Below are 25,852 nucleotides of genomic sequence, written 5' to 3' on the forward strand. Positions count from 1 at the left end.
AACACAGTTTTGGTCATGAGGAAAAAAAAAAAACATACACAGGAGGACAAACAAAGGCTGCTCTCCAAAAATGAGAAAATGCAGCATGCTATTGACACCAGCCTGTGTATGCAAATTATCTTGCTTGTGTGAAGTCTCTGCTGCATCCATCATCCGGATCTCGTGCTATTTCATTGTGTCATTGAACACAGTGTGCAATTAGATTGTATACCTCACAGAATGTATGAGGGCGTGGGGAGATTATCGCTGTAAAATCTCTCAAATAAATCACCTTGGAGATAATTACATCACATCATCACTATTGGGCCTCTGACATTTCCTTTATTCTTTAATGTGAGTATAATGACAGGCTAACATTAAATTCAGCGTTCCTCTATCCAGTTGATAATCGACTAAATGGGTAATTATGATTTAAATGGATGGCTGTGAGTTCTAGGGGCTCGGGGGTGACCTGCACATGATGATTGTTCTTGTAAAAGGACATCCTGTGCTCTGCGGCTTGGCCTTCATTGAGCTGTCAGGAGCTGTGGGGGATGCAGCGCTGTCATCCTGCCTGCCCACCTCCACCATCCATGGGATCGATCATGCCAACGCCTCCGAGAGAAACCCAACCACCACAGCTCCTCCAATTACTGCTGATGGGCCACATCTTTCTATTGGAATAGGCATCAGAGCCATACGGCGCCTTTCAGAGCCAGGGACAGAAAGAGAGAGAAAAGGATGGAGTTGCGAGCTTGCAGTGGAAGAGAAAGAGGCAGAGAGAGAAAGACAAGAGTAAGGATGTGGTGACAAGCAGCTGGTGAAAACCTCCCATGCTGAACTTTGCCAAGACGGATGCTGAACTTAGACCCGCATGTGCATTATTAATATTGACCACTTACACGAGAATAAAGAAGCATTTACTCACCAACTGACATTCCTGAATTAATCATAGAGCCATACTCAAAGGCACGATGAATTCTCTTTCATGACAAACCTGGCAATTTTCACGTAAATGACAGATGTCTTCGCAGTGAAAAAAGGCCACCAGGTCCGTCATTATCTCTGGCATTATCTGACGCACCATCAAACATTCAGCAGCGGACAGGCTTTGTGTTTTTTTTCCACTCGACCATATTATTCCTCAGTGGTGACCCTTAAAAGGGGAAGATTACTATCACACACAGAGAGGAGAAGTGATGTATTATTACTGATGGTTATTGTATGCCTGGTGAATTTTTGTTGTGGAATGCAGCAAAGGTCAGACCCTCCGAGGATGCAAAGATACATAAAAGCAGATATTATAATGAATTCTGCAGAAATAAGCATTTGCTTCTTCCATAGTGCAGTGGTTGCCTTTCTTGCCTTGGGCAAGTGAGCCTGTATGTGTACAGTACTGACAGTACTGTATATTGTTGTGGGTCCATATATTTTTACTGACTGTGTGTGTGTGTGTGTGTGTGTGTGTGTGTGTGTATAGATAATTATTCCAGCTATTCTGTCAAAGGAAAAGTGCCCCATGGATGACATTTGTCTGTACATATATATATATATATATATATATATATATATATATATATATGAATGCATTTATACAGATGCACTGACCTTAAAATTGTGGGCCAACAGCTATATTGATGTTTAAAGTAACAATTTGGCTGATACAGATATAGTTTTTTTTTTGTTGTTGTCTTTTTTGTTTTCGTTGTCATCTTTGCCCCCTTTTGTTCCAGGTAAACAAAAAAAGTAGTTGTTCACTCCTTCATTACACTACCGCTTAGCACATATTCAGTTGTGCACATGTATGAAACAACCTTTAAATGACCTTAAAATAATTCTAATTTTTTTTACTATATATAATTTCTTCGCTAAAATGTATTTCATATCACTGTGAAAATATCAAAAAACATCTAGTTAGTCTTTGCCATGATTTTACGGATCCTAGGATAGTCAAGAAGTGACTGACGCTCACACCAACAGTCTTTCCACAACCCTAACCAATCCCACTTCTCTTGTGTAAACCAAACAAATCCAACCAGTGAGGGAAACAAGCACTAATCAATCATTGGGAGAGCAGGGCGGGACATTGCCTCGCTATACTAGGATTGGCAAATTTATGTTCCAGACACCGGCAACAAGCTCTCCTAATGACGATTTCAGTATGGATTTATGGTTCATAATGTGGCAATATCAGGAAAACAATTGGATGCATCCTCTGGATAGTGAGTTTACTGCATCCCAAAGATGTCCTGGGGAAGATCTCCGTTCATCTCAAATATGTTTTTTTTTTGACCCTGTGATGTCAGGATGACGCTTGTCTCAAGCACTGTTTTGTAGCCTGAGCAAAACTGTGATACAACAGAAAAACTTTGGTCACTGCCATCGGTGAATGTCATCTTAGACCAGACACACCAAAAATAGTCAACAAGGCAATTTTTTTTTCATTACCAATGTGCAACCAGTAATTGATCATCTACTATTATTATTTTTTACACTTTTATATTTCATTTTTTGATCTGTAAGCCTCTGCACAAGGAAACATCAATTCCTGATGATGCATTTGTGTGTTTAAAGGCTACAGTAATCCAGTCCATCTTTATTCTACTAGGTTATATTAACAGGGTTCAAGTCAATCAATACCAACACCACTATGTCTTGTCTCTCTCTCTGTCTCTCTGCTGCCTCCATCCAATCCTTTGTCTTCATGTTTTGTCCTCCATCCGTCACTGTCAGATGCGCAGACTGATTTTGGTTGCAGTGGTCAGCCCACGTAAGAGTCACAGCTTGCTGCACAGTGTGAGCTTGTCTAAAAGTGTTTGTGTGTCTATGGTGTGTGTGCATGTCTGGGGACTCCTGTGCACATACACTTCTCATACACTTCTGTTTGTGTGTTCCTCATGGTGTTGGGTCATAGAGCAGAACATGACAGAATAGAGGCCTCTGCTGCAGTCCACGTCAGGGGTTTTTCGTGCGACTTCAGGTCCTGAAGGAGTTTCTGAATGCATTGCAGATGTTAATAACACATGAAATGCATTTTACCGTTGCTGGGTAAAAATCTCTGAAGTATTAGAATAACCTGGAGAAAAGTGAAACACAGGGACTATATATTTTAAAATATTGTAACATGAAAAGGATATTTAGTTGCAATTATCTCAAGTCACGTGTGTTTTTGGTGTTTATGTAAGCTAGAAAATTCTTCCAGTTCTTCCCTTTCGGGATTTCAATTAGGTTTGCAGATAGAGATTTATGTTTTAAGCCTCCATTGTCTTTGTAAATAGAGGGGGCCACTCCCAGTTGTAGCTTATGAATAATGATGTTATTATATAAATGAGCCCCACACAGCCTGAGGCTGATAGGCAGATGTGGAGGTTTTCTTGTATCAGTCTGCGTGAAGCATTTAAATGACTTAATATCCATTCTCATTTTAAAAAAATGACATTATCTTGAAAACTATCACTATCCTTTGCTCTCACTGTTATCACACCTCCCATCGGCAGCTGATTTATATTCAGTGTTGTAACCATAGCTACGCGTGGCACAAAAAATACATTTTGGGTTAGTGCCTAGTTTTATCTCTGAGCTTTTAACCCCCGATGAGCAGAGGCACAGCTTGAGATCCTTGGCCTCCTTTGGTTGCTCCACAGTCTAAGCTGACAATTACTGCTGTTTGAGCTTTTTCCATCAGCATCCCTCTGAACTGAAATTACATGCTGGGCATCTCACTGTCCTTTAAAATATCTGGCCTGCATTGCAGCCTATGCTGTTTTGTGTTGTTTGAATTATTTCATATTCACTATGGTTTCTGTTTTGTGTTTCAATGATTTTCACCCATGGCTTTTAATTGCCTTCAGAACACTTTTTTTAATGTTTTTAACCTGACATTGCTACAGTTGCAGGCTTTGAGACTCTTACAGGGATGCAGTGATGTTCTGTTTCCTGTCATGCAGGTGCAGGTCTTTCAATTCCCATCATGTCAAACAAGAATACAACATGGTGTAATGAAGGCGGAGGGTGTGTGTTTTTGTGTGTGATGGTGGGGAGCCCAGTTAAACCACACTTTTACATTTAAGAATGTTTTTTTTTGTTGTTGTTTTTTTAAATTTAACTTTACTTAAATATGAATTAAATTAATTTAAGATCATCTGTCTTGATATTGCTACATTATTTTATGTACCTGATGACTTGTCTCTTTTTGTACTAGTATTATACTATGTTCTAGTGTTCACCATTATCTCATAACTGTAAATTGTTGCCATAGTTACATAGGCCTATACTATAAATATATTGTATATACTGTATACTGTAGATGTTTTCTGGCATATTCTATTTTCAGTGAGGTGTGTGGAATCAGATCTACAGATGTCTGTTGTGTGCCTTTCAGGGCACAGCTGTGCCCAGAGTTTGAATTTGTTGAACTTTGACCTGACCTGCACTGGCCTTTGTTGGCAGTCAAATGCTGTCAACAACTGCTTGGGCCGAAAGGAACTTTCCAGAACTGTACAATAACAAGTTATTCTTATATTGAAACACAACGAAAAATATATTTGCCTCGGAAAATATGAGCATTTAAAGGTCTACTGTGTATTTTAGTGGCATCTAGTTATGAGGTTGCAGAACTGTGTGTAGGAGAACATGAAAACACGAATGGCCCTATCTATAGTCAGTGTTTAGTTTGTTCATTCTGGGCTTCTGTAGAAACAACATTGCAGACTCTATGGAAGAGGACTCTGTATGTAGAATTATACAGCCTCTTCTATGGTAACAAAAAAAAAAACAATTTTTATATTCAGGCAATAAAGCACCAATGAAAACATAGTTATGAATTTCATTTAGCATTGCGGCTGAGGTGACGCCATTTTGGATGAGTGTAGTCTTTCCACTGCAACATGAACTTGTCTTTACATTGTTATAAAGCAATATATATGTGTAATGTACCTTAAAGCAATGTGTATGCTGTAAGAGTTGTACATTAAGTACATTTTACATGTATTTCACACGCTTCTGATGCTTTTCTATGTGTCTTTATACTTAGTTTAAGGAATATGTTTTCTGTACAGAGAATTTTGGCAATGCAGTAGGTGTTCAGTCTTTCAGCAGCAGTTGCAGCAAAATGCCTGATACAAATCTCGATAACATACAAACAAAACATAAGCATGTTGTTTGTATGGGGATCCATGAGTTGACCTCAGTACAGCTTGTTTTTTTTCTCTCCTGGCTCTGTTCATGTTTCTAGCTGGTTTCTTTTGTTGTTGTAATTTGTAATGATGTCACGCTCCAAGCAGACTACCCGATACAGTATCTCCCTTTCAGAGCAGAGGCATCACAGCAAGATGGTTCAACTTTTTGCTTTACCACACCAAAAGTCACATAACCACCTGACCGAGGCCTGATTATGTCACAGTCATATTTGAGAAAATGAGAAATTGAGAAAACAAGGATGTTCTCGTCATTCTGTAACAAGCCATACTGAACAATAGCAATACTCAAAGCAGTGAAATTACTTGCACAATGATTGACCGTTTCATCATGGTCTCAGATTCAGTCCATGCCAATACAGTACATGGTCTGGCCAGCAGATGTTTTTGAATGCATCAAATGCTCCAAAACAGTGAACCATCTGCAACATAATTCAGTGCTTCAGAAATCTTCATTCCTTCATCGTCAGTAATTTGGCTCCACAGAGCATGTTTTAAATCCTGGGTTTCAGGTTGAATATTTGCGAGTCAGCCGGATCTACAGAGGGGGGTATTCCCTAATGTTTTGAGATAATTACTTTCCTCCCTTATGACAACCCAATTGAATTTAGATTAGGCCAATAACAAACCTGCGACACTGCGTGCCCTCTGCATTGCATCTTGTTGGTTGGCTGTTAATGTGCCCCAACCTTTGTCTCATTTCTCCTTGCGTGGCATCAGCTGTTCCCCCTCTGCAACCACAGCAGCTGCCCACAGGCGAGTACAACCAACACTGTGGCAGATGAGGCCGACAGAGGAGGTCTCATCAATAATGGAGAGCGGTAGCTATGGGAGAGGTATTGTAGCGTAGTGAGGGAGAATTGCAGCTGGTGTGTTGTTTTTTTTCCTCATTTCTTCCAAATGGACATTTTGAAATGACGCTCCCCAGAGGCTGCGCATAAGAGAAAGGAGGCTATTAATAGCTGAATAAGTTGTCAATTTTGTGTTAAGATATGAATCTGGCTATATTTCAGCACAGTTTTTCTTTGCCGTACTCTCATAATTTCCCTAGGGAGCAGAAAAAAGAATTAATAACAGGGGAACATATAGAGATATATACTTTTTCTGAAGACAATGCAGGTCATTTTCATACGACAAAAATATGAAACTGAAGTCAGTAACATGGGTGTAGTCCTAAAAGACAAAATTGATGGCATTTTTGTTTTTGCCTTCATGGGCAAAAACAAAAATGCCATCAATTTCCTGTCTGTCAAGCAGCTTATAACTGCACCTTATCAGAGAAAAAAACACACATAATGATCAACTCTCCTGACAGCTGTCCAGATGCAAACAGAAATCCCGTCACTAAGGCACTGTGAATGACCCAGTGGCTGTTATAGTATGGCAGCGCCTCCTCCCAGCTGCCATCCTGCTCATTCTCTTTCTTCAATGCCCCTCATTGTACTGGGCAGAGGAGGCCCTCTCTTACTCACATCTCTCGTGCTCTTGTTTCTCCAGGGGCCATCCCTGAGGACGTGAAACTGTGGAGAGAGTTTGGATGTGACACCAGTTGCACAGCTTCCCACCGCGTTTGACCACCTTCAGCTGCACACATCTCTGCTGTTCAGGCGGCACCAATAAAGGCAGGCTTGAGACAAAGAGTTGTGGCAGTATCAGAGGACACGAGGAGGAAAGGAATACACTGGAGGAGGGGCCTGAGCTTGCTGCAGACGGGCAGAGGACTGCTTGTGAGTATCCTATTGTTCTCACTGTTGTGGAGGAACACATTTCCATACAACTGACCAGCACTGTAACACTCTTTCTTTTGTTGTTTTTTCAGTCGAGCAAATAAAAAGTTCACAACCAGTTTTCCATCTAAGAATCAATGCAAGATATTGATTTGTTGTGAGCAGTGTGGTCTTCTGGTTTGGTGATGTTTTTCAAATATATCAGGATATTTTTTTAGCTCCGTGTAAAGTGTCTCATGCACAGCAGCCGGGCTGACCTTGACAATTTTGCTTTGTTCTCTCTTTCTTTTCCCCCACTGTCACTTACACAAAATAATAAATCAGCAGCTTTATTTGTTGTATTTTTCCTACAAGGAAGTTAGAATTAAATCACATCAAAAGATGCAGTTCAAGGTAAAAGGAGGATGCAGGTGATAGCGCCTCCACCCGCTGTCTTTCTCACTCTCTGTCTCACTCTATTATAGTTCTACTTTCTTCATTGCCTCCTGTCCAATAGATGTTCCATTTTCATCAGGAAATCCAGTAGAGGAATTAGGTGGAGGACAGGGGCAAAATGATCTGACAGATCCACTTACCTCTGCTGCCTACGATTCCCGCTGGCCTCTGATAATATTAGAGGTTGATGTATACTGTATGTGGGCATAGTGCACAGGAGCATGGAGGAGAATGTTGGGGAGCGGGAGGGGAGGTGTGAGAGCACAAGAGCCGACGCTGCTGATGACAAAGCCAAGGAAATAATCTTAAGGTGTGGAGGCAGTAAAAGATGAGATAGTAAGGAGGTGGGGGGGGGCAGTGGTTAAATCGCTTGTAGGCTCTGTTGTCTCCTCGCTACCAAAGAAAATATCATGATTTCTTATTGGCAAGCCAAAGGTAAGATGAATCTAAACCTTATACTCTCATATTGCCTTTTGCCCGCTGCAAACCAACACGGCTGAAATGAGACAGGTTAGCACACAGATCTATAGGACTTACATAAACCACAGTGCCCTGGGATCACACCACGAGTCGATAGCATTGCTTCACACCACTGCAGCAGCTATTATACTGTTGTTTATTACCAACTTCTCTCAGACAATGATTAAAAGCAAAGAATTAGAAAAAAACATAGCTTTTGTTATAAGGCTGAACATAGATGTATTTCTTGGATGTGCTTAACAAACAGTAATACATTTTTAGCAACGCATTGTTTTTTTTAAAGACATTTATGGTCATTTGAGGGTGAATCACCCTGACTTTAATGATCCTGGACTTTTCCTCTAACACCACCAGGTGGTTGACATTTTCGACTTTTAGTCAAATGTCTCCAAGTAACAAATAAAATAGATTGTCATGAAATTTAATGCAGATATTGGTGGTTCAAAGAGAATAATCCTAGTTCTTAGTCATGTATCTCATGAAATACCTCAACATTGGAACATGGCACAAACATTTGTTCAAACATTCACAAGAATATAAATACAAACATGACACAATTAGAAGGAAAGACACATTTTCTGCAAGGGAGCTGAGGACTGCAGTTACTCTGAGCAGCATGGAAATTAATTAGAATATAAAATAACTGAATGTATTCTTGCTTTTGTTCTATGGTCTGAATAAGACACACAATTTTTCGACAAATAAAGGCCTTAAGAAGGTCTGAAAAGTTCAAAATCAAGTGAAAGTTTCCAAGTCACCTAGGTGGCAACACTGAGTGCACCACTGTGAAGTAAAGAAGTGTGCTTTATAACACAGCAAATGCAGCACAATAATTGTTCTATCTTAAATTCTTGTTTGCATGATCGTTGAAAGCTAACAATTAATCAAAATACAATTTGATTTAATCATCCAGCCCTAACTGTGCTAGACATGCGTTTCCCTGTGTTGTCATGTTTAAGGGTGTGATGTTGTTTTATTGGGCTTTGTTATTTTGCAAGCATATTGTACTACATTAAATGTTCTTGCACGCAGTCCCACAGGGGGCTTCACTTTAGGCAAACTGTCTCTTTATGTGTGGCTTCAACATGCCAGAAAAAGCACAATTCCATAATGTCTTCATCATATCATCATAGTTTTATTTACAGTCTCTCCAACAAGCTCAGAGCAAATAGCATATGTTATGTAATAATTTAATTCACACTTCCAACCTCTTTAATTGGTTTGAGCTGAATTAGCACTGACTAATCAACGTAGCAGCCTTTCATCATTGATTTATAGACAGCCATGATTGCTGCCAGGGTGAAATTAACTCTTTCAGTCTGCAGGGAAATGTTGAAAGATGCCTGGCTGAAACACACACTGTCTCTCTCTCTCTCTCTCTCACACACACACACACACACACACACACACATACACGCACACGCACACACACACGTATATGCAGATGAGACTTGTCTGTTCCTTCTGGCTGTCTCTGTAGAGCTGTCACACATGCTGCGTCTTGGAGCACCAGGAGAGTGGGGTTGACTTGAATTAAACTGAGAGGATGTCCTTTCCAGATCTGCAGAGGGCCACAGAGACACATCCGCCCCCAGAGAGAGCCAGTCAAAAAGACAGAGGGAGAGAGATGGATGGAGGAAGAGAGGAAAAAGAAGGGAGGTTGGATAAAGGGTGGAAAGAGGGAGGAAGTTAATGAAAAAGAGGCAGGGGGAATTGTCTGTAAGAGAGAGGGATGGAAGATGAGGTGGAGAAAGAGGAGGACACCACAATAAGAGGGAGGGAGAGAAGATAAAATTGTGTGTGAGTGTGTGTGTGTGTGTGTGTGTGTGTGTGTGTGTGTGTCTTCTTTGACAGAAAAAAGTGAGAGGATGAGAGAGAAAGCTCAGAGAAGCTCAGGCCACCAGACACACCTACAGTATAAATCTTTTTCTCCTCTGCTCTGGCCAACACTGGCTAAAAATCAAACACATACGGTCAGATACATACTTTTAAAACCATTACTGCATCTTAAAAATGAAATCTGAATATCAATTTAATGTTTTCAGATGAATAAATCGTTCAAATTCAGCAATCTAAAATCTACAGTGTTGCTGGTATATGGAGACCTTATAGACATTATAAAATAATCATACAAATGAATACAGGCATTAATATATGGTGTGATAATGAATTATGAAAAAATCCAATACATTATAAAAAAACAAACTCAGTAAAATGAATTGTTAAACTGGATTTTTCAAGCTGCACTGATTAGTCAATTATTGATTAGTTGATGAACAGAACATTAACAGACTCGCATAATCAGTTATCCCTTAAGATATTTTTATGACATGATTGTTAATGATATATCTTTGGATTTTCAGAAGTTTGTCATACAAAACAAGACATTTAATAACACCAACTCTGGCTTTCATATTGTGACAGGCATTTTCACATATCAATACGTTGTCACTCCCAACTTGTCAAACGCCGATGCTTGTTCAGTGGCCTTCACGGCAAAATATAATGCGTTATGTTATTGTACATACATTATGTCTTTTCAAAATAAACATGTGACTTCATAGTAAATGTCCAGTTTCTGCACATTAAATACATACGATCGCTTTTTAAAATAAATTTACGACATAGGTAAAAAAAAACTTTGTTTTTAGGTTTACTTAGGTAACGAAAGCACATGGTTAGATGTAAAAAAGATCATGGTTTGGGTTAAAATAAGTACATTTGTTTCCAAAATAATGTCACTAACAGTATGCTACATATACTAGCACAACATGTTGTTGTCGAAATAACACAGCTGACTTTTTGCTTCATCTGGGACATGAACAGTGGGCTCCTGAGTGAAAGTTCTGAGTTTGCTTGACCCATCCTCTAATATTCCCGCTCACCCACAGCTTTAAAAAATGCTGCAGCCCTGTGAGTCATACTGCTGCAAAGGGTGCTGCTGCTGCCTAATGCTCCTGAATTGTGGTGTTTGATGAGTTGGGAGTGAGTCAGGGTTGCACAAACAATGACTTGATTAATCAGGAAAATAATCTGCAATCGTAAAATGAAGCCCTACAGGAATCAGATAAAGATAACTGACAATACAAATTGTTATTTTAAAAAGAAGCAGGGTAAAATATTATTTTTTGAATATTTAGTTACGTTTTTTTAAAAAGTGTTTTATTATTTCCATAATTGTATTTGTTTGTATATATTTGTATTTCTCTCATTTTGTTGTTGTCGGGGCTTAGTGTTCTTTAGGACCCAAAAGCAGACTCGAACACAGATGGGTGGATGACGATGGTGGGTTTATTTGGGAAGATAACCTCCTCTGAGGCAGGTCTGACAAGAAGACAAGGAGTTGGGACAGGTTGGAGCTGTGAAAAGCCAGCAGATGAATGGATGGTCTTGCTTGGTAGGATGTAGTGGTTCAGATAGAGGTGGTGAGTCGCTGTGGAGGCAGACGCTGGTGATCTGAGGCACAGGAGAAAATTGTCAAAAACAGGATAAAAAAACACAAGGGAAATATTCTGGTATCAAGCTACAGAGCAGCTGAGAAGAGCACTGAGTCTGGTGAAACAATCTGGCAGTGAGTGAGTGATGCCCCTGGGTTCTTATACTGCATGGTGACGAGATGATTGAAGACAGGAGTGCAGATTGAATCAGGAGCCAGGTGAAGGAAAGCCACACCCACAACACACAGACACACAGGGGAAGTGGAAACATGAGGGAGACAGGGAGAGGAGTAATTTTTTAAAATTTGTTTTTAGATTTTTAACACTTTGGGTCTCCTTGGATGGTAGACTCAAGAGCCTGGCCATGTTAAAGATTATAATCCATATAATTTAAGTATTTCTACATTTCTAGCAGTTTGAAAGCAAAAAGTATTAAGAAATTAAAATGAGAAAACTGTAGTTATAAACATTATTGTTCACAATCACAGGTAATACAGTGCCATCTGTGTATAGAAGACAGAAAATTTCAGATGTTGTACTATGTGTTAGATGCAAAAAAATACAAACATTGGATATACTTGTGTTAATCTCCTTCAGTCTTTATCACAGCTCCAGCATTCAGGCTAATCTCCCAAACAGAGGTACATTGTACCGGTGTCTAAAGAGCTAAGCATATACAGAAAAGTGCAGTGTGTGTTTAGAATAGATTACAGTAATGCATGTCCTGACCTTAGGCTACAGAGCAGATTTAAAATAGACCATCATTTTCTATATCCCACCTCCAGGCATTGTTATCAACAGAAAGTGCATTTCCCATTCTGTTCGAGCGTCCTGTGTCTCTCCCTTGCCCTGGATGATAAACACACTAGAGACCAAGGTTTCTGTATAACAAGAAATTGGAACATAAATTATTAAGTGAGAATATGTCTTCCCCAAAAAGCATCCATTGTATTTTCTCCTTATGCTTGCAAACTAGGCAATCCTTGAACATCGTGCTTAGATTTCAGCTCGGTGATGGGGAGAGCGTTACACTTAATATTGACGCTGCTCGTCATCACACCACCAAATCTACTGAGAGCTCTTTGCAGCATTTCCTCTGCCCTTTGTTGCACAAGCTCTTTGTTCTGTAATGACATAAACCTGCTATGCAGACGTCCCACAGGCAACGTTTTCTCATTTCAATTTCAGAACATTAGCTGCTGAATTATTCCAAGATTAATGATGAAATTCCAAGCATGACGCACAATCATTGTATGTGATTACTTACACGGAGGGGAAATGAGCAGTTCAAAGATAATAACACGCACATTTGGTGGTTTTAGGAAGTGTTTAAATGCATCAATGTTTACTTGGTTTTTCCACCTACACCGCAATTACATTTGTCTCCTTGGCAGTTTTCTGTAGCATTAATTCCAACACGCTGAGTAAGCATACAAATGGCTGACCTAAAAATTGTGGTGCAAAAGGGATTGCAATGAAGATGCCTGATGAATGAGTGTTTGTGCTTTTGAGTTTATCTAGTATTCCAACAGTAAGTACTTGTTTAAACCAAGGCAGACCTTTGAACTTGTAATTTAACCACCCACTAATTGCTAACTTCTGAATAAATCATGACTTCCTTTGAGACATTTGAAAAAGAAAATGTGTACAAAAATATCGGCATTTTTCAAATACTTCAAACTACTGTAAAAACTGATAAAAGTACTGTGTGCAACAGCAGCTTGCATGCTCTGAACAAAATGCAGAGCACGTGTGCAAGTACACAGATTTCTCAGACATGCATAATGTTGTATTGTAAGGTTAGCAGTAAGAAAGTATTGTGCCATGATGCAACTGTTTGCAATTTCATTGTTATCATGAGAAATGTCTCTTAACGTTTCCCTCTTGAACACTGAATTATTCAGCACACAGCAACCTGATTTTGGAGTGTAAACCATTCGCACAGAAGTTGTATGGCACTGTAACAAACTCACCACATGCAGGAGGCGTGCAAACAGAATGCCAAATCGTGGTGAGAAACAAGTATTTTTTAGCACACAAAAGGCTAAATTGAGCATAGTAGATCATTGAAAGTTCAGCATTTGAACAACTCCTTTCCACCCAAACCAACATGACCCAAATAAGTGGTTCACTCTCCCAGACATTTTGGGATTTATCCATGAGCCAGCTGGCTGCAGCGCTGTAAGGTACCTGCACACAGTGAGCTCCTACAAGTCTAGATAACTAGGACTGCTCGAAGACTAGGCGAGGTCCTGGGGAATTGTGAAAGTTGGCATTGTGTTATCTGATGCAACCCACACATGTACACACAACATGCAGCCATGTGTGCGCACACAAAAAACAAGCACAGACAAACGCATCGACTTGCACGCACACAGAAGCTGACAGATCCTGAAGGCTTTTAAAGAAGTTAAATCCCCTTGAAGCCCATCAGACCACATCAGTTTGTGTGTGTCATTAGTCAGCCCTGGGCCAGCCCAACTAGCAGCAGTTAACAGGACAACAGCCTTAACTAAAGCACCCCCCCCCCCCGACTTGCATTGTCTCCTTTGGGAACAAACAGGGACACCAACATTGTCTCGCCCTGAGGCGATACAGCACCAACAACCTCCTCTGAGGCAGTCTTATTGCTCTATTTTCTAGCCCAGCATATGGCCACTGTGTATGATGAGTAGTGTTTGGGAGAAAAAGCATGGCATTTTATTACATATTATCAGAGTTTCGTGCTCAATTCTCTCCAAGTTAGATTTTGGTCTGACAAACACTGAGTCTGGTAGGTGGAATGTGGACCAATTATGTGAACCAATGGGCACAGAGGTCATTTGACTCGAAGCACCTCATTATGTAGCTATTTAGATGAGACATTGCTCATATTAAAGGCCACCCTACCTGCCAGGCTACCAAACTAAGACCTGTTTCCATAGTAACAGTCAGTGACACCTGCTGAAAAGTGGCACCAAATGACAAAAGTGCAAGACGTACCTCCTTATTTACGACTTGCTAACATGTTGTGGAGCGAGCAGCAAGAGAGTTTTTAGAGAAAGCAGAAACCTGTTGGAAATGTAAAGCAGTGAGGACATTGTCAGTGGTTTACGTTTGAACATAGAAACCATCCAGATATTGACTGACGGGTTAGCAGAAATACTGAGCCCTGGCAAATTTAAAAGCCACAGCATCTCAGCTCTGCAACATGCCTGCTCTGCACTGAAATTATGTGGTGCTGGTAGTTTTTTTTTGTATGTGTGTGTGTGTAAATTTTGCACCCGTCAATTAATTTTCACAGTAAAATGTCTTGGCAACTGTTAATCCTTCAAGAAATCAAACATTTTCTGCAGGAGTGAAAGGAGCTGAGAGTTGCATTGTGGTTGTCTGTCAGCGAAGCTTTTTAGTTGGAAAAATATCTCATTTTACTCAGAATTCATGATAGACAGATTTGTTTAAGAGATGAATTTAGATGCTTGAATTCTGACTCTTGGTTGGATCTAAGCCAAAGTCTAAGTATGTATCTGGAAAACCACACCCTGGTCTCCAATATCAATAAGTCAGATGCTAAAGTCACCACCCTGTCGTTTTTCTGGTGAGGACAGGCTCGGTCAGGAGAGGGAATGGTTCATGTCAATGTCTCAAGTGAGGCGAGATCTCTTCAGTCATCCAACATAAAAGAGAACTGACTGTACGAGGACATTAACCGTTGAGCCACATCAGCAAACAAGTAGAACAATTCTCAGTCATTCTGTGCTGTTGTTGCATAACATTACTGTATAACAACAAAATGAGCTTGTCACAGAAGATCATTATATATATAGTATGTGTTAGGCTATGTATCTAAGCCCATCAGATATTACAGAAAATTGTTGTTCTTAGGCAAGCAGGAAACATCTCACTTGGAGAGAACGGTTCATTCGGTCTCGTTAGGTAATTTGTAGCTGCAAGCCATCTGAACTTGAATCTGATTCAGTGGCTTCTTCAGTAGCAGGCAACATGAGCTACGATAACAGTGAGTGGGTAAGAATGACAAGTCAGGGATTCATGAGCACTCAGACATTTGCATGAGGACATATCAGATATTAAAGAATCACTCAATTTGTTGTTCATTTTTGCCCTTCACGCGTAACGGTTGGGGTACATTAAGTCTGAAAACTGTGTGTACCATTTTGCTACGGTTTTGATATGAAAACAGGCTTGTTAGGATTGTTTGTCTCACTTGGTGGGTGTGTCCGAGGTGTTATCTATGTTAATATTAACCGAATACTAGTAAATCTTGAAAATTTTTGTTTCTGCTTTGTCATTGTAAACGTGTTTCCCCTGCCAATAAAGCCCCTTTGAATTTGATTAAATTGAACTACATTAAATCCCACTGTATTAAAAGGTGGTGCACTTGCATAACACAACTGGGTGTTCAACACACTAACATCGTTGTCATTTTGTCGGAGCTGAACGCAGCCCTTGTTTTCAACTGAAATGGTTGTGCCCTTCTGCTCGGATCAATCACTGTAATTCTTAAACTTTTTCTGACCTGAAACCCAACACTGAGATACATCATCAGTATCCAGTTCAGTCCAAATTTCAATGTCAGTGTCTGCAGGTTGTGTTTGGATGCACAAGCAAAGATAAAAAATAAACAAACAAATAAATAAAGATTAATAATTGTTCTTGAATTTATCACAGAACACGAGTATAGCTGAAAATGCAGAGCGACATTTTAATGTTCTGAGCTTGCCAACCGTGACAGAACAAACTTACACACACACACACACACACACACACACACACATCTGGTCTGTAGAGTTTTTAAGATATAGACACAAACAAACACAAAGACAGAGTTAGCAACGTGCAGAGCAAAGCTGCAGGAAGCTGTTTCCTCTTGCAGGATTACATCTGAAAGAAGGGATGTGCTGTATGTTCGAGTATGCCCCTGAGATCTCAGTTCTGCCTCAACTTAGAGGTGCATAAAAACCAACGTGTCAGTCTGAATTGGACAAAGAGGCTAATCAATAGTAAGCCGGTGAAAATCCTCAGCGATGCTCAAGCAGAGGTTATTCCATAATGCAACAGCATTAGAGAGAGAAAGGGTCATTTCTCTGCCCACTGGCATCTCAAAATGCTTGAGACAAATTGAGTATGAGCTGGGCAAGGAAAGCACATCCTACTCAAAATCACATTAAAGGTCTGCTCCGCAAATGTTTAAAAGAGGATACGATGCTTTTTGCTGAAAAGCTGTCGCCACAATTTTGGCTTTGTTCCTGGAATGATTTATCACATTTGAGATCCGTTTTTTCATCTCTGCAAAAAAATGGTTCTAAAAGATTTTGTTAGGACAGCACCTGAAAAGAACACAAGAGGTTGGCTGGCATTTCATTAAAAACAGTTTTTCTATATTTTGCATTATAATGAGTAAAATGGTTGGAATCATTAATGAAAACCGTAAATCAAAAAATATTGAAAATATAACCAAACACTGTCACACACTGCCAGGTCGATGATAAGGCTCATAATTCAAGTGAGCATGTGACATTATTATATGATTGCCGCTACATAGATGGATAGTTGTGTTAAGCCAATGACCTTTCTTCTTGCCTAATACCTAGACTCCATCCATCCAACTCGAAATCCTTGTGCTCTGTTTAAATGTCAAAGGGCCAGAGGGGTCAGTCAAACTTCAGGGATACATTCATCAAACTCATGATGACGTGTCACCTCCAAGGGGTCGTAAAAACATGTCAGTTTGGTTAGTTACCTACTAAGAAATCTACTTAGGAGCTGCATTTCAGTGCAGTGGAAGTGATAGATATCTTGTGGAAGAACAAGGCTTCTTTTCAGGCTGAAAACATGATGAATATAATCATCCACAGGCAGATTTTTTAAATGCATTGCGTCTGATTTCAAGTTATGAAAGCTGATGAATGCATAAACAGAATTAGTACCATTGTGCTTTAACATGAGAATCTGTTTGGAGGATTCACCGTGCAATGATATGGGTCTTTAAGCGGAAGGAAAAGAATAGCCTTTGATTTTGCAATCAGCAGACTTTAAGGAGCACAACACAGCACATGCTAAGAACTGAGTGATCGAATGCAGCGCTGGTAACACCTGATGTAGCTCAGTCCCATTCACAACCTCCATTCTAACTCTGTTATTGTCCGATCCTCCCTGGACTTTACAGCTGGATGGCCTAATTGGAGCCATTTCCACATATAATGTGTCGGTCCCGAGGGGGTTCATTAAAGATACTTGGTCGACCCACCTCAGCTATTCTTTGGTCTCTCATCAGGGTCCTATGGTTCAGTCTAGTGACGAACACAGTAGGGTTTTGCTCAGCCTAAAGGCTATTGATCAACGTTACGAGGGAGAACTGTCACGCTGGCTTTGGCGTAAGACTGTGTTAGTGTGTATGTGTGTCTGTGCCAGCAGAAGCACAGGACTGCAGAAATGAGTCACCTTTCATGAGTCAAAATGAAACTAAAGGGAACATCATAATGGTTGTTGTATTTGTTGATAGAAAATAACAACATAGGACATTATGCTCATGACACATGATAGAGCTGATTCAAATACTGTGAAAATTAAATGACAAATGCTACTTGCTAAAAATAGCTAATTTAAGCAATTTGAAAAGAATGGTTTAGTATTTTGGAAAATAGTACACAAAAATCAAAGTATAAAAAATGACAAGTACAGTTTTATTGGGGTTGTGCAAAGAAACTGTGCACGGCCAAGAAATAGCCCAGGACATAACCTCGGCTAAATCCACTGCATGTCCTTTCTATATAAGTGTTTGTACAGAAAAACATGTTAATTAGCAAGATTTAGACGTAATATCATCACCTTTGGACAGAATCAGGTAATATTTGCAGTCTTTGTGCTATGGTCATTCCTAGAGTCCTTTGTTTCCAGACTTCTTTGTCTTTTGATATAGCCAACAGTAACATTTACCATTTGAATAGAAAAAAATGATTAGCCTCTGTGGAGATATCAATGTCTAAAGTCAAGAAAATCATATTGCCCATAAGACAGGCCTTTAAGGAGTAGGCCCTAAAATGCCATAGGCTAGCCGTAAGTTTTTTTAGCATATCGATGGAGGGAAACAGACATTTGGACCTTTAAAACATTGTTGAAATTGTGCTTGTGATTTCACAGATTTTTTTTCTATCATGACAAGAAATTTAAAAATAAAACTTTTTTTCATTTAAATTGCAGTTAAGTGGGAAGCAATTATGATATCATCATGATCTATAGCATTTCCAGAGCCTCATTATTTATACAGTCCGTGGTCTACAGCCATGCTACAAACTAGTCTTAATTTAAGAGGGTATTAAAGTGGTGGACACATACACCGCCTTGTTCTAAGCTAAGTTAACCAGCTGCTGGCAGAAGCTTTTTATTTAACCTATAGACATGAGAGTGATGTTAACATTCACATCGGCATTCTGGGCATGTTGTAAGCATGTTAGCATGCTGGGCTAGCATTCAGCTTAAATCCTCCCTGTACTCATTTTAGATAAGAACATGTCTGCTTTGGTCTGGCAATGAAGGTGTTTAAGGTTACATTTGGGATTTGGTTTTGGTGGAGCTGTAGTCCTGTTTTTCATCATTATTATTATTATTATCACTACATGACATAGTGCTGTTGTTTTCACGGATGCTTGCACAGCATCCATGTCGCTGAAAATCACTCACGGATTTGGTGACGGCATTGCTGTCAGTCACCACCGTGCTCTTTATCTCAGCAAAGTCATTGCTACATTGAGTCAGTGGTGCCTCTGTAATGTAGCATCAGCAGACACACAGTTGCTGTGTCAACACAGTTCTGTCGGTGTCATCTTTCTGTACCCCCGGGTGCTCTTTGAATATAGCTGTGCATAGCCGCATACAAGCAAAGGACAAATAATAATAGCAAGTGATAAGCAATGATTTGAAAGGCCAGCAAAGAGCAGATTAACAAGGCTCGGGTTGAAATGTCAAAGGTGCCTCGTTTTTACATTGAGCTGGAAACTATGCTGACTTGCTACTTAGTTTGGCCTGCATTCGACATCATCACTTATTTGACATTTTACCAAAGATCTTTAAATGTCAGTGCTTTTACGATGGTTCAAAAAATACCACTTATATGAAAATGGTGCATAGGTGCTAAACTGCTTTTGATGTAGAATTTGAAGTAATAAAGAGAAATGAGCATGTTAAGGCATGTTAAGGCTGCTGCTACAAATTATTTTCATTGCATTAGTAAAACCAGGCATTTTTCTAGCAGGAAACATACTGATATATTATTTTTTGTTTCATTTTTAATTTACAGTGTTTCGGACTCCAGCCCTTAATGTGTCAGCAAATGAGTGCAATTACAAATGTGACACAAAAAAGGCTTTTAGGTTGTCATTGTGTAGATGAAAAACACCACATCAGGCATGAGCAAATGGAATGGCTCACACGTGCAGTAAGCATGGGAAATAATAATAATAATGTTGCATCCACTAATTACCAAAGCTATTAAATGAGTCTCCACCACAAATTAGCTGTCTCCGGGGGGCCATGTTTTACTGGCAGGTTCAAAGCTAATGACAGCATGTCATAGAGGGAAATCACATATACCAACACTCTGACTAATTATGTAATTAAGAAAAACACCAGAGATGGACGTGAGCAAACTGGCAGCTGCGTTGAGTCCATAATTGTTATGTGCCAAGTTCATCTGCCTCTGCATCAGCCATATCCTTAAAAACTCTACTTATCCTCTGGAAGATTTTTACTGAGTTTGCATGCCATCCTGCAGGACTCCCCCTGATTTGAATCCACAAATGCACCCACGCTACACTGCTACACACTCTTAACACCGTAGAGCCACCCACCTTTCTCATGTTGGTCACAGAGCTCCACTCCATTATCCCCACTGGCTTGTCAGTTCAGCCTGAGGCTAATGGTGTCCCCACATGTCACTTTTCATGCCATCAGTCCAACTTTCAAATCTCAGTTTTCCTGCTTCGTGGCTGATGCAGTTCAGGAAAAGTATTAAGTGTTTCTTTTAAAAAAGGTGCCACACTGTAAAAAGTCACTTTTCTATGTCTTTTTTGTTTTAAAGCAATTCTAGGTGCTATAAATACTGTTGAAGTGTCAAATCATTCATTCACAGAGAAATGTACACACAGCCCACATTTAGAAACTGAACTGTGCCTTTAAACAAGCTGTCAGGACTTCCTGAAATTTGCGATGTCACAACAGTACTATATGAAGGTAGAAACTGCCCCTGATGATTTTGCAAGACGCAAAGAGCCCAGATGGTGAGGACCAGGAAATTGTAATGCTAACAGAGCAGACCGGGCTTTTTCAGAGATGGCGTCTTAAAGACAGTCGTTAAAACGTAACATTTCATGAATACAGGTATGATCAGGCAGACAGTATAAGAAAACTAATGTGTTTATTTTAACACTGAAGCATGTTAACATGCTCAAGTAGAAACACAAAATATAAAGATGAACCTGAAAATGTGGGATCTTTAAATGCAATTTGGTTTATTTGATTGGGGGGAAAATCCTTCAGATGCTCAGCAGTTCTGATCTATTGCCAGGCAAACAGTGAGTTTTCTTTAAAAAAAAGAAAAAAAAGACTCCTTAAGAAAAGTTGTCATGTCTCTTTTTTTCTAAATTTGCACCACTTATTTCTCATCTAAAAAACAAAAATCTTGGCTTCACTGTCATTGCATTGGATCAAATCCCCTAGGTTTAATTAGCGATGATCAGATTTATAATTATATATATTTTCCCTCCACAAGGGCATATAATTGGGCGACTTTGACGCCTGGGGATTTTTCATCTAAGAAATCTATGGTCTAACCCTCATTAAGGAACTCAGCGCTCAGCAAAGCTAGCATGGTGAAGTCTGAGAGCAAGAAGGTGCAGCAGAGAGTCGAACACCTAAACTCCCACTCAGGAAGCAGCCTTTAATTAGCTAATGAATCTGGGAGCTCCCTCTGCCAACCTTTGACCTTATGCTGAGGCATAATAAGGCTGTTCACAGTGCGAGACATGTCACATGCGGTTGAAATCAATGCCCTGTACACTCAAAAGCCGTTTTAATGAGATAAATGCTATGCTTTCCCTCCTATTGTTAGGAACTGTTGAAGTCTACATTCACGAATCATTCCTGGAGACTCTCCAAAGGTTGTAATTGTATTGATTTAGTGTCATTTCTAACAAAAGCCCCTGCTTCATGACTGATATTGTTTGTCATGTTGATGGCACACAAAGCATTTACAGTATAACCAAACCTTTTTCGACAGCAGTGAGAAAAAATCAGTTCTTAACCATGAATATGTTTTTAATTTCCTTATTGCCACAGGGCAAATTACTCATAAAAAGGGGCTTTGATAACTAGTCAAATGTCAAAGTAGTCATTATTAGCATAAAAGTTCACCCTGCAAATTGAATTTTGGTCAGTATTGTTTATAAGCAGCAATTATTCTTATTTATTAATCATAACTGCAGAATTTAATGGAATAAATCTGACACATGTTGGCAAATGTGCTTTTTTTATTACAGTGGAGAGCTAGATAAAAAGGCTGATCTCAAATCTCTAATTTAGATTAAATATATAATAAACTCCAGCAGTCAGTTAGCTTATCTTAGCTGAAAGACAGCTAGCCTAGCACCTCTAAAGGTAATCAACACATGACATATGATTTATTTAATTACACAAAAACTGAATGTATAAGTGACAGTTTGCTGTTTGACAGAAAGTTAGGACTATTTTGTGGCTGTGATCAGTTTCCAGGCAACAAACGGAGATTTCAGGAAGCTATTGCTACCAGCCACAGAATAGTCAGGGCCATTACTCTTCATTAAACATTAAACTGACATTTTTACGCTATTGTTTCTAACAAACAAAGGCAACATCATAGGGTGTGTGTGTGTGTGTGTGTGTGTGTGTGTGTGTGTGTGTGTGTTCGTGTGTCTTTTATTTATGTCACTGTGTGCTCGGCAGGTGGGACATTATAAAAGGTTGCATCAACCTTAATTAATGACTCATTTAATTATGCTGAGGTATAGGCGTAATGCTAACCATAACCCATAAGGATGTAAACTTAATTTCATTGCATTGTTATGCATTTGTAATGTTCACCAAATAATAAATACAAAATATAAATACTAGCCTGGTGTTCTGGTCTTGGTGCAACTGCCATTCTGCACCCCTCCCACCCCCTTTCACTCGTCTGGTAAATCACAGTTTTTTAAAAGTACTCAAAAAAGTACAAGTACACAAAAATACAACTTTATTATAGTAACGTATGTAAATGCAGTTAGTTACTTCTACTCCTGCCTGAACCTTACTGTGACTGTTTCACAGCATTTGCTCTTCAGCTCTAGTCCTATGATATAATGGAGCTGTGTTTGTTTAATAAGTCAAATCTATTTGTTTTTATTTCGAACCCAACACTAATGATAGCCCCTTCAACTCATGAATAGTCAGATACAGTCTTTAGCAGTCAGAATGAGGAGAAACCATGAGACAGTGTTATTCTGCTGTCTCTCCCTGTGGTCTCCCCAAGATGACATATCCCCTGACTCTATTCTGATCAGAGCTGAGCTGCGCTGACCCGACATGGCAGGTCCAGGTCTCAGTGGCAGCCTGTGCAATCCTGGCGGGGCTCCTTCAGTCTGCTCAGCCAGCTGTGAGAGGCTGCATCGTGCTCCCAGGTCCAGCATTGGAAATGTGCCCTGGGTGAGCAGCACCATAAATTAGTCAGGATAAGTTAAGGGCAGACTGCGCTGGGCTATCCCCAACGGTTATCAGCAGAGAAGAACCTGCCCGAAGGTTGGTGCTCTTAAATCTTTCATCATTGCTGAGGCAGCCTGATCCAGGCATGGACTGGAGCCATCAATCGAGGCCAATGCTCACAGCTAATGGGTTATTCAAGTTTTCCTGAAAATGAAACAGCCATCCTCATCATCTAAATCAAGCATGCATAACAGCACTTACTGCAACACTCTCTGGCTAATTTTTTTTTATCAAACAGCATTTACAGTGATTGGGTCCTGTGCTCTGCAGATAGTGAAAATCTGGCAGATTAAAGGTTGATATGCTCTGTAATGGTTTACATCTGTTAATCACACTTCAGACACTGTTTGGTTACTAACTACTACATAAATTATTGGCATTGTCAATTCAAATTGTGAGTCATAAGTCTAGTAAGCGTGATTAAAGGTAAACTTGAGAATATAACATGATTGTAAACAACATAGCTGTCTTTCCCCCTGACAGAAAAACAGTATTCATACTGTAGCCGCCTCCCCAGCATTGCTATTATTAGCTTGACTCAAAGCAGGCAGTTGTTTCATGAGGAGAGGATCAAATTTTGAAGAGACTCATTCGGTGGCAGGTGTGAATTGGATTGATGGGACAAGTAACACAAAACAAGCATGAAGGCGACCTTTCACTGAACCCACCTCTAGAATATGAATAGCAGCATAGTGAGCACAAGCATAGCACAAATAAAGGGTCTCATTCAAACAGAGGAAATGCTTTCTCTAACACATTTTTTTGGCCCATGCAGATCCTTGATATTTTTATGCCTGCCTTAATTCCAAGAAATTTAAACAATCTCGTTCACATTTTGAAAAGCGAAAATAATTGCAGACGCTGCTTGAGTTTTCAGATTAACATTGTACAGTATGTCATCAGTTCCCCCTCTGCCCATAAATGATTTTAATTAGTTTGTGAGAAAGAGACTTCAAACCTGCCTCAGCGCACCCTGGTCCTCAAAACTCAAGATTTTTCTCGACTACACTGACAAGGCGGCCTCTAATAGTTTTTCATCCATTATATTTTACAGTTTCTCTGTCTGAGTCGAAAGAGGAACTAATAAAGTAAGCATGTAAATAAAACAGAGTGATTGAATATTCTGCTTGTATACACTAATTAAAAATGGGCGTTAAAGGTCATCGAGACATCCTCATTTTTTAATAACGAGAAGTATTATACCTGTGATGCATGCATGCTTTCAAACACACACACTAACTGAAAATAAAATAGCGTGGAGGAAAGAAAGACATTAACTGTGAATATTTTGGTTAATATATCTTGGTCTCAAAGCCACTTTTTGAAGGTCTTGGTCTGGTCTCAGACTCGACCGCCTTTTTACCGACTCTTTTGTCTTGATCTCAGACAAAGAGGACGTTGGTGAAGACCATAACTGCAGGGTTATCACTAAATGTGTTAAATGAAGACGTTTACATTGTTTTCAGCTCCTTCGTGTCTGTATTTGTTCACTCACAGGAAACAAAGGAAAATCTCCACACATAAAATTCACCTCTGCAATGCCTTTTGATTATTTTATGAAGGCATTTCTCATGGTACACTTATACATGCAAACATGTATACAGTATGGCAGTAAAAGAGGTCAGTAAGGAGGAATCTTCATTTGTTTTTTATGGATGTTTTTATGGGACTGTGGATCTTTCAGATCAGTTTGAGGAGTGCTTATAGGTTGCATGTTTATTGTTGTAAGTTAAGTACTGTGGGACTTGCACTGGTCTGGTCTTGCTCCTGACTCAGTCTTTATCAAAGACTTGGTCTTGTCTCAATCTCGATACACTCTGGTCCTGTTCATGACTTGGTCTCGGTATAGGTGGTCTTGACTACAACACTAATTTTGACATAATGTCACTTTGTGCATTTCTAAAATTGTCAATGCTCTCTCAATGACAGAATGGGTCCATTTGCACTGACTTCCAAAATGGCTTAAATGATCAGCTCTGAAACATAAAAACAGAAGTGCCTAGTTGGGTTTTGGGAAAGCATCATGGTTTGGCATTAAATAAGTACTTTTGTCATTAACATAACCTGGCATTTATCACATGACATATGTCACATAAGATATATCACATACATCATTAAGGAACTTAGTGCTCAGCTCACTGTGTCCAAGAGAAATGTCCCTTCAGGGAAAAAAAAAAATTATAATCAATCATTTAATCAGTCAATAGCATGCTATACATACTAGCATACTAGGCTATGTCGTTGTTAAAAGAAGTCAATGTTGATTTATGGAGGCAAACCCAAGTCTCCTGGGTGAGAGTCCTGTGTTTGTTTTATCCACCCTGTAGGGGCTTCTTTGATATTTGTACAACATCTTGCAAACTTTTTAAGCTACATCTTGTCATTTTATTCTGCCAAATGTAGTTATAGGCGGTAATAAACTCCTTGCACAGTTGACCTGTGTGGTCATTTTGCAGTGCGAGCGGTTTGAACATTTAGTTTGGTTATGTTTTGAACACAGTTGTTTGCATAAGGTATTTAATTGTGTGACATTGTAAACTATCAGTTTCCTTAAAATGTACCAGATTAACCAATCCAAATAACATTTGGGATGATTATGTTGTGATAAATCTGCGCCTTGAAATCCGAAACCAGGACTATACGGGAAGCCAAACAGGCAAGAAAGCCTAGACAGATCACCTGCTTACTGTACTTCAAAAGCAATTAAGTCTGTTAGAATTTGTGCCCACAGATTCAAAATTCACTTTTAATGACACCTCCAGGCGAAGCTTTTTGGGGGCTGGCTGTGACAGTAACATCAATAATGATATATTGCAGCGACTTGTCTTCC

The 25,852-nt window shown here is 39.6% G+C and overlaps 2 protein-coding genes across 5 annotated transcripts in view; one reads left to right on the forward strand and one right to left on the reverse strand.

The window, feature by feature from the left end:
• LOC121943703 (galactosylgalactosylxylosylprotein 3-beta-glucuronosyltransferase 1) overlaps positions 1–25,852 on the forward strand; it is an 87,173-nt gene that overhangs the window by 33,886 nt on the left and 27,435 nt on the right. For all 3 annotated transcript variants that reach the window (XM_042487288.1, XM_042487289.1, XM_042487290.1), the window contains exon 2: positions 6,672–6,901. The gene's annotated coding sequence lies outside the window, so the exon portion shown is untranslated. The remainder of the gene's footprint in view (positions 1–6,671; positions 6,902–25,852) is intronic.
• Positions 10,974–25,852, reverse strand: part of LOC121943701 (beta-galactosidase-1-like protein 2) — a 70,312-nt gene continuing 55,433 nt past the window's right edge. For both annotated transcript variants that reach the window (XR_006105863.1, XM_042487287.1), the window contains one exon: positions 10,974–11,272. The gene's annotated coding sequence lies outside the window, so the exon portion shown is untranslated. The remainder of the gene's footprint in view (positions 11,273–25,852) is intronic.

This window comes from Plectropomus leopardus, chromosome 5 (genome assembly GCF_008729295.1).
Source record: "Plectropomus leopardus isolate mb chromosome 5, YSFRI_Pleo_2.0, whole genome shotgun sequence".
In the NCBI taxonomy this organism is placed as follows: Eukaryota; Metazoa; Chordata; class Actinopteri; order Perciformes; family Serranidae; genus Plectropomus; species Plectropomus leopardus.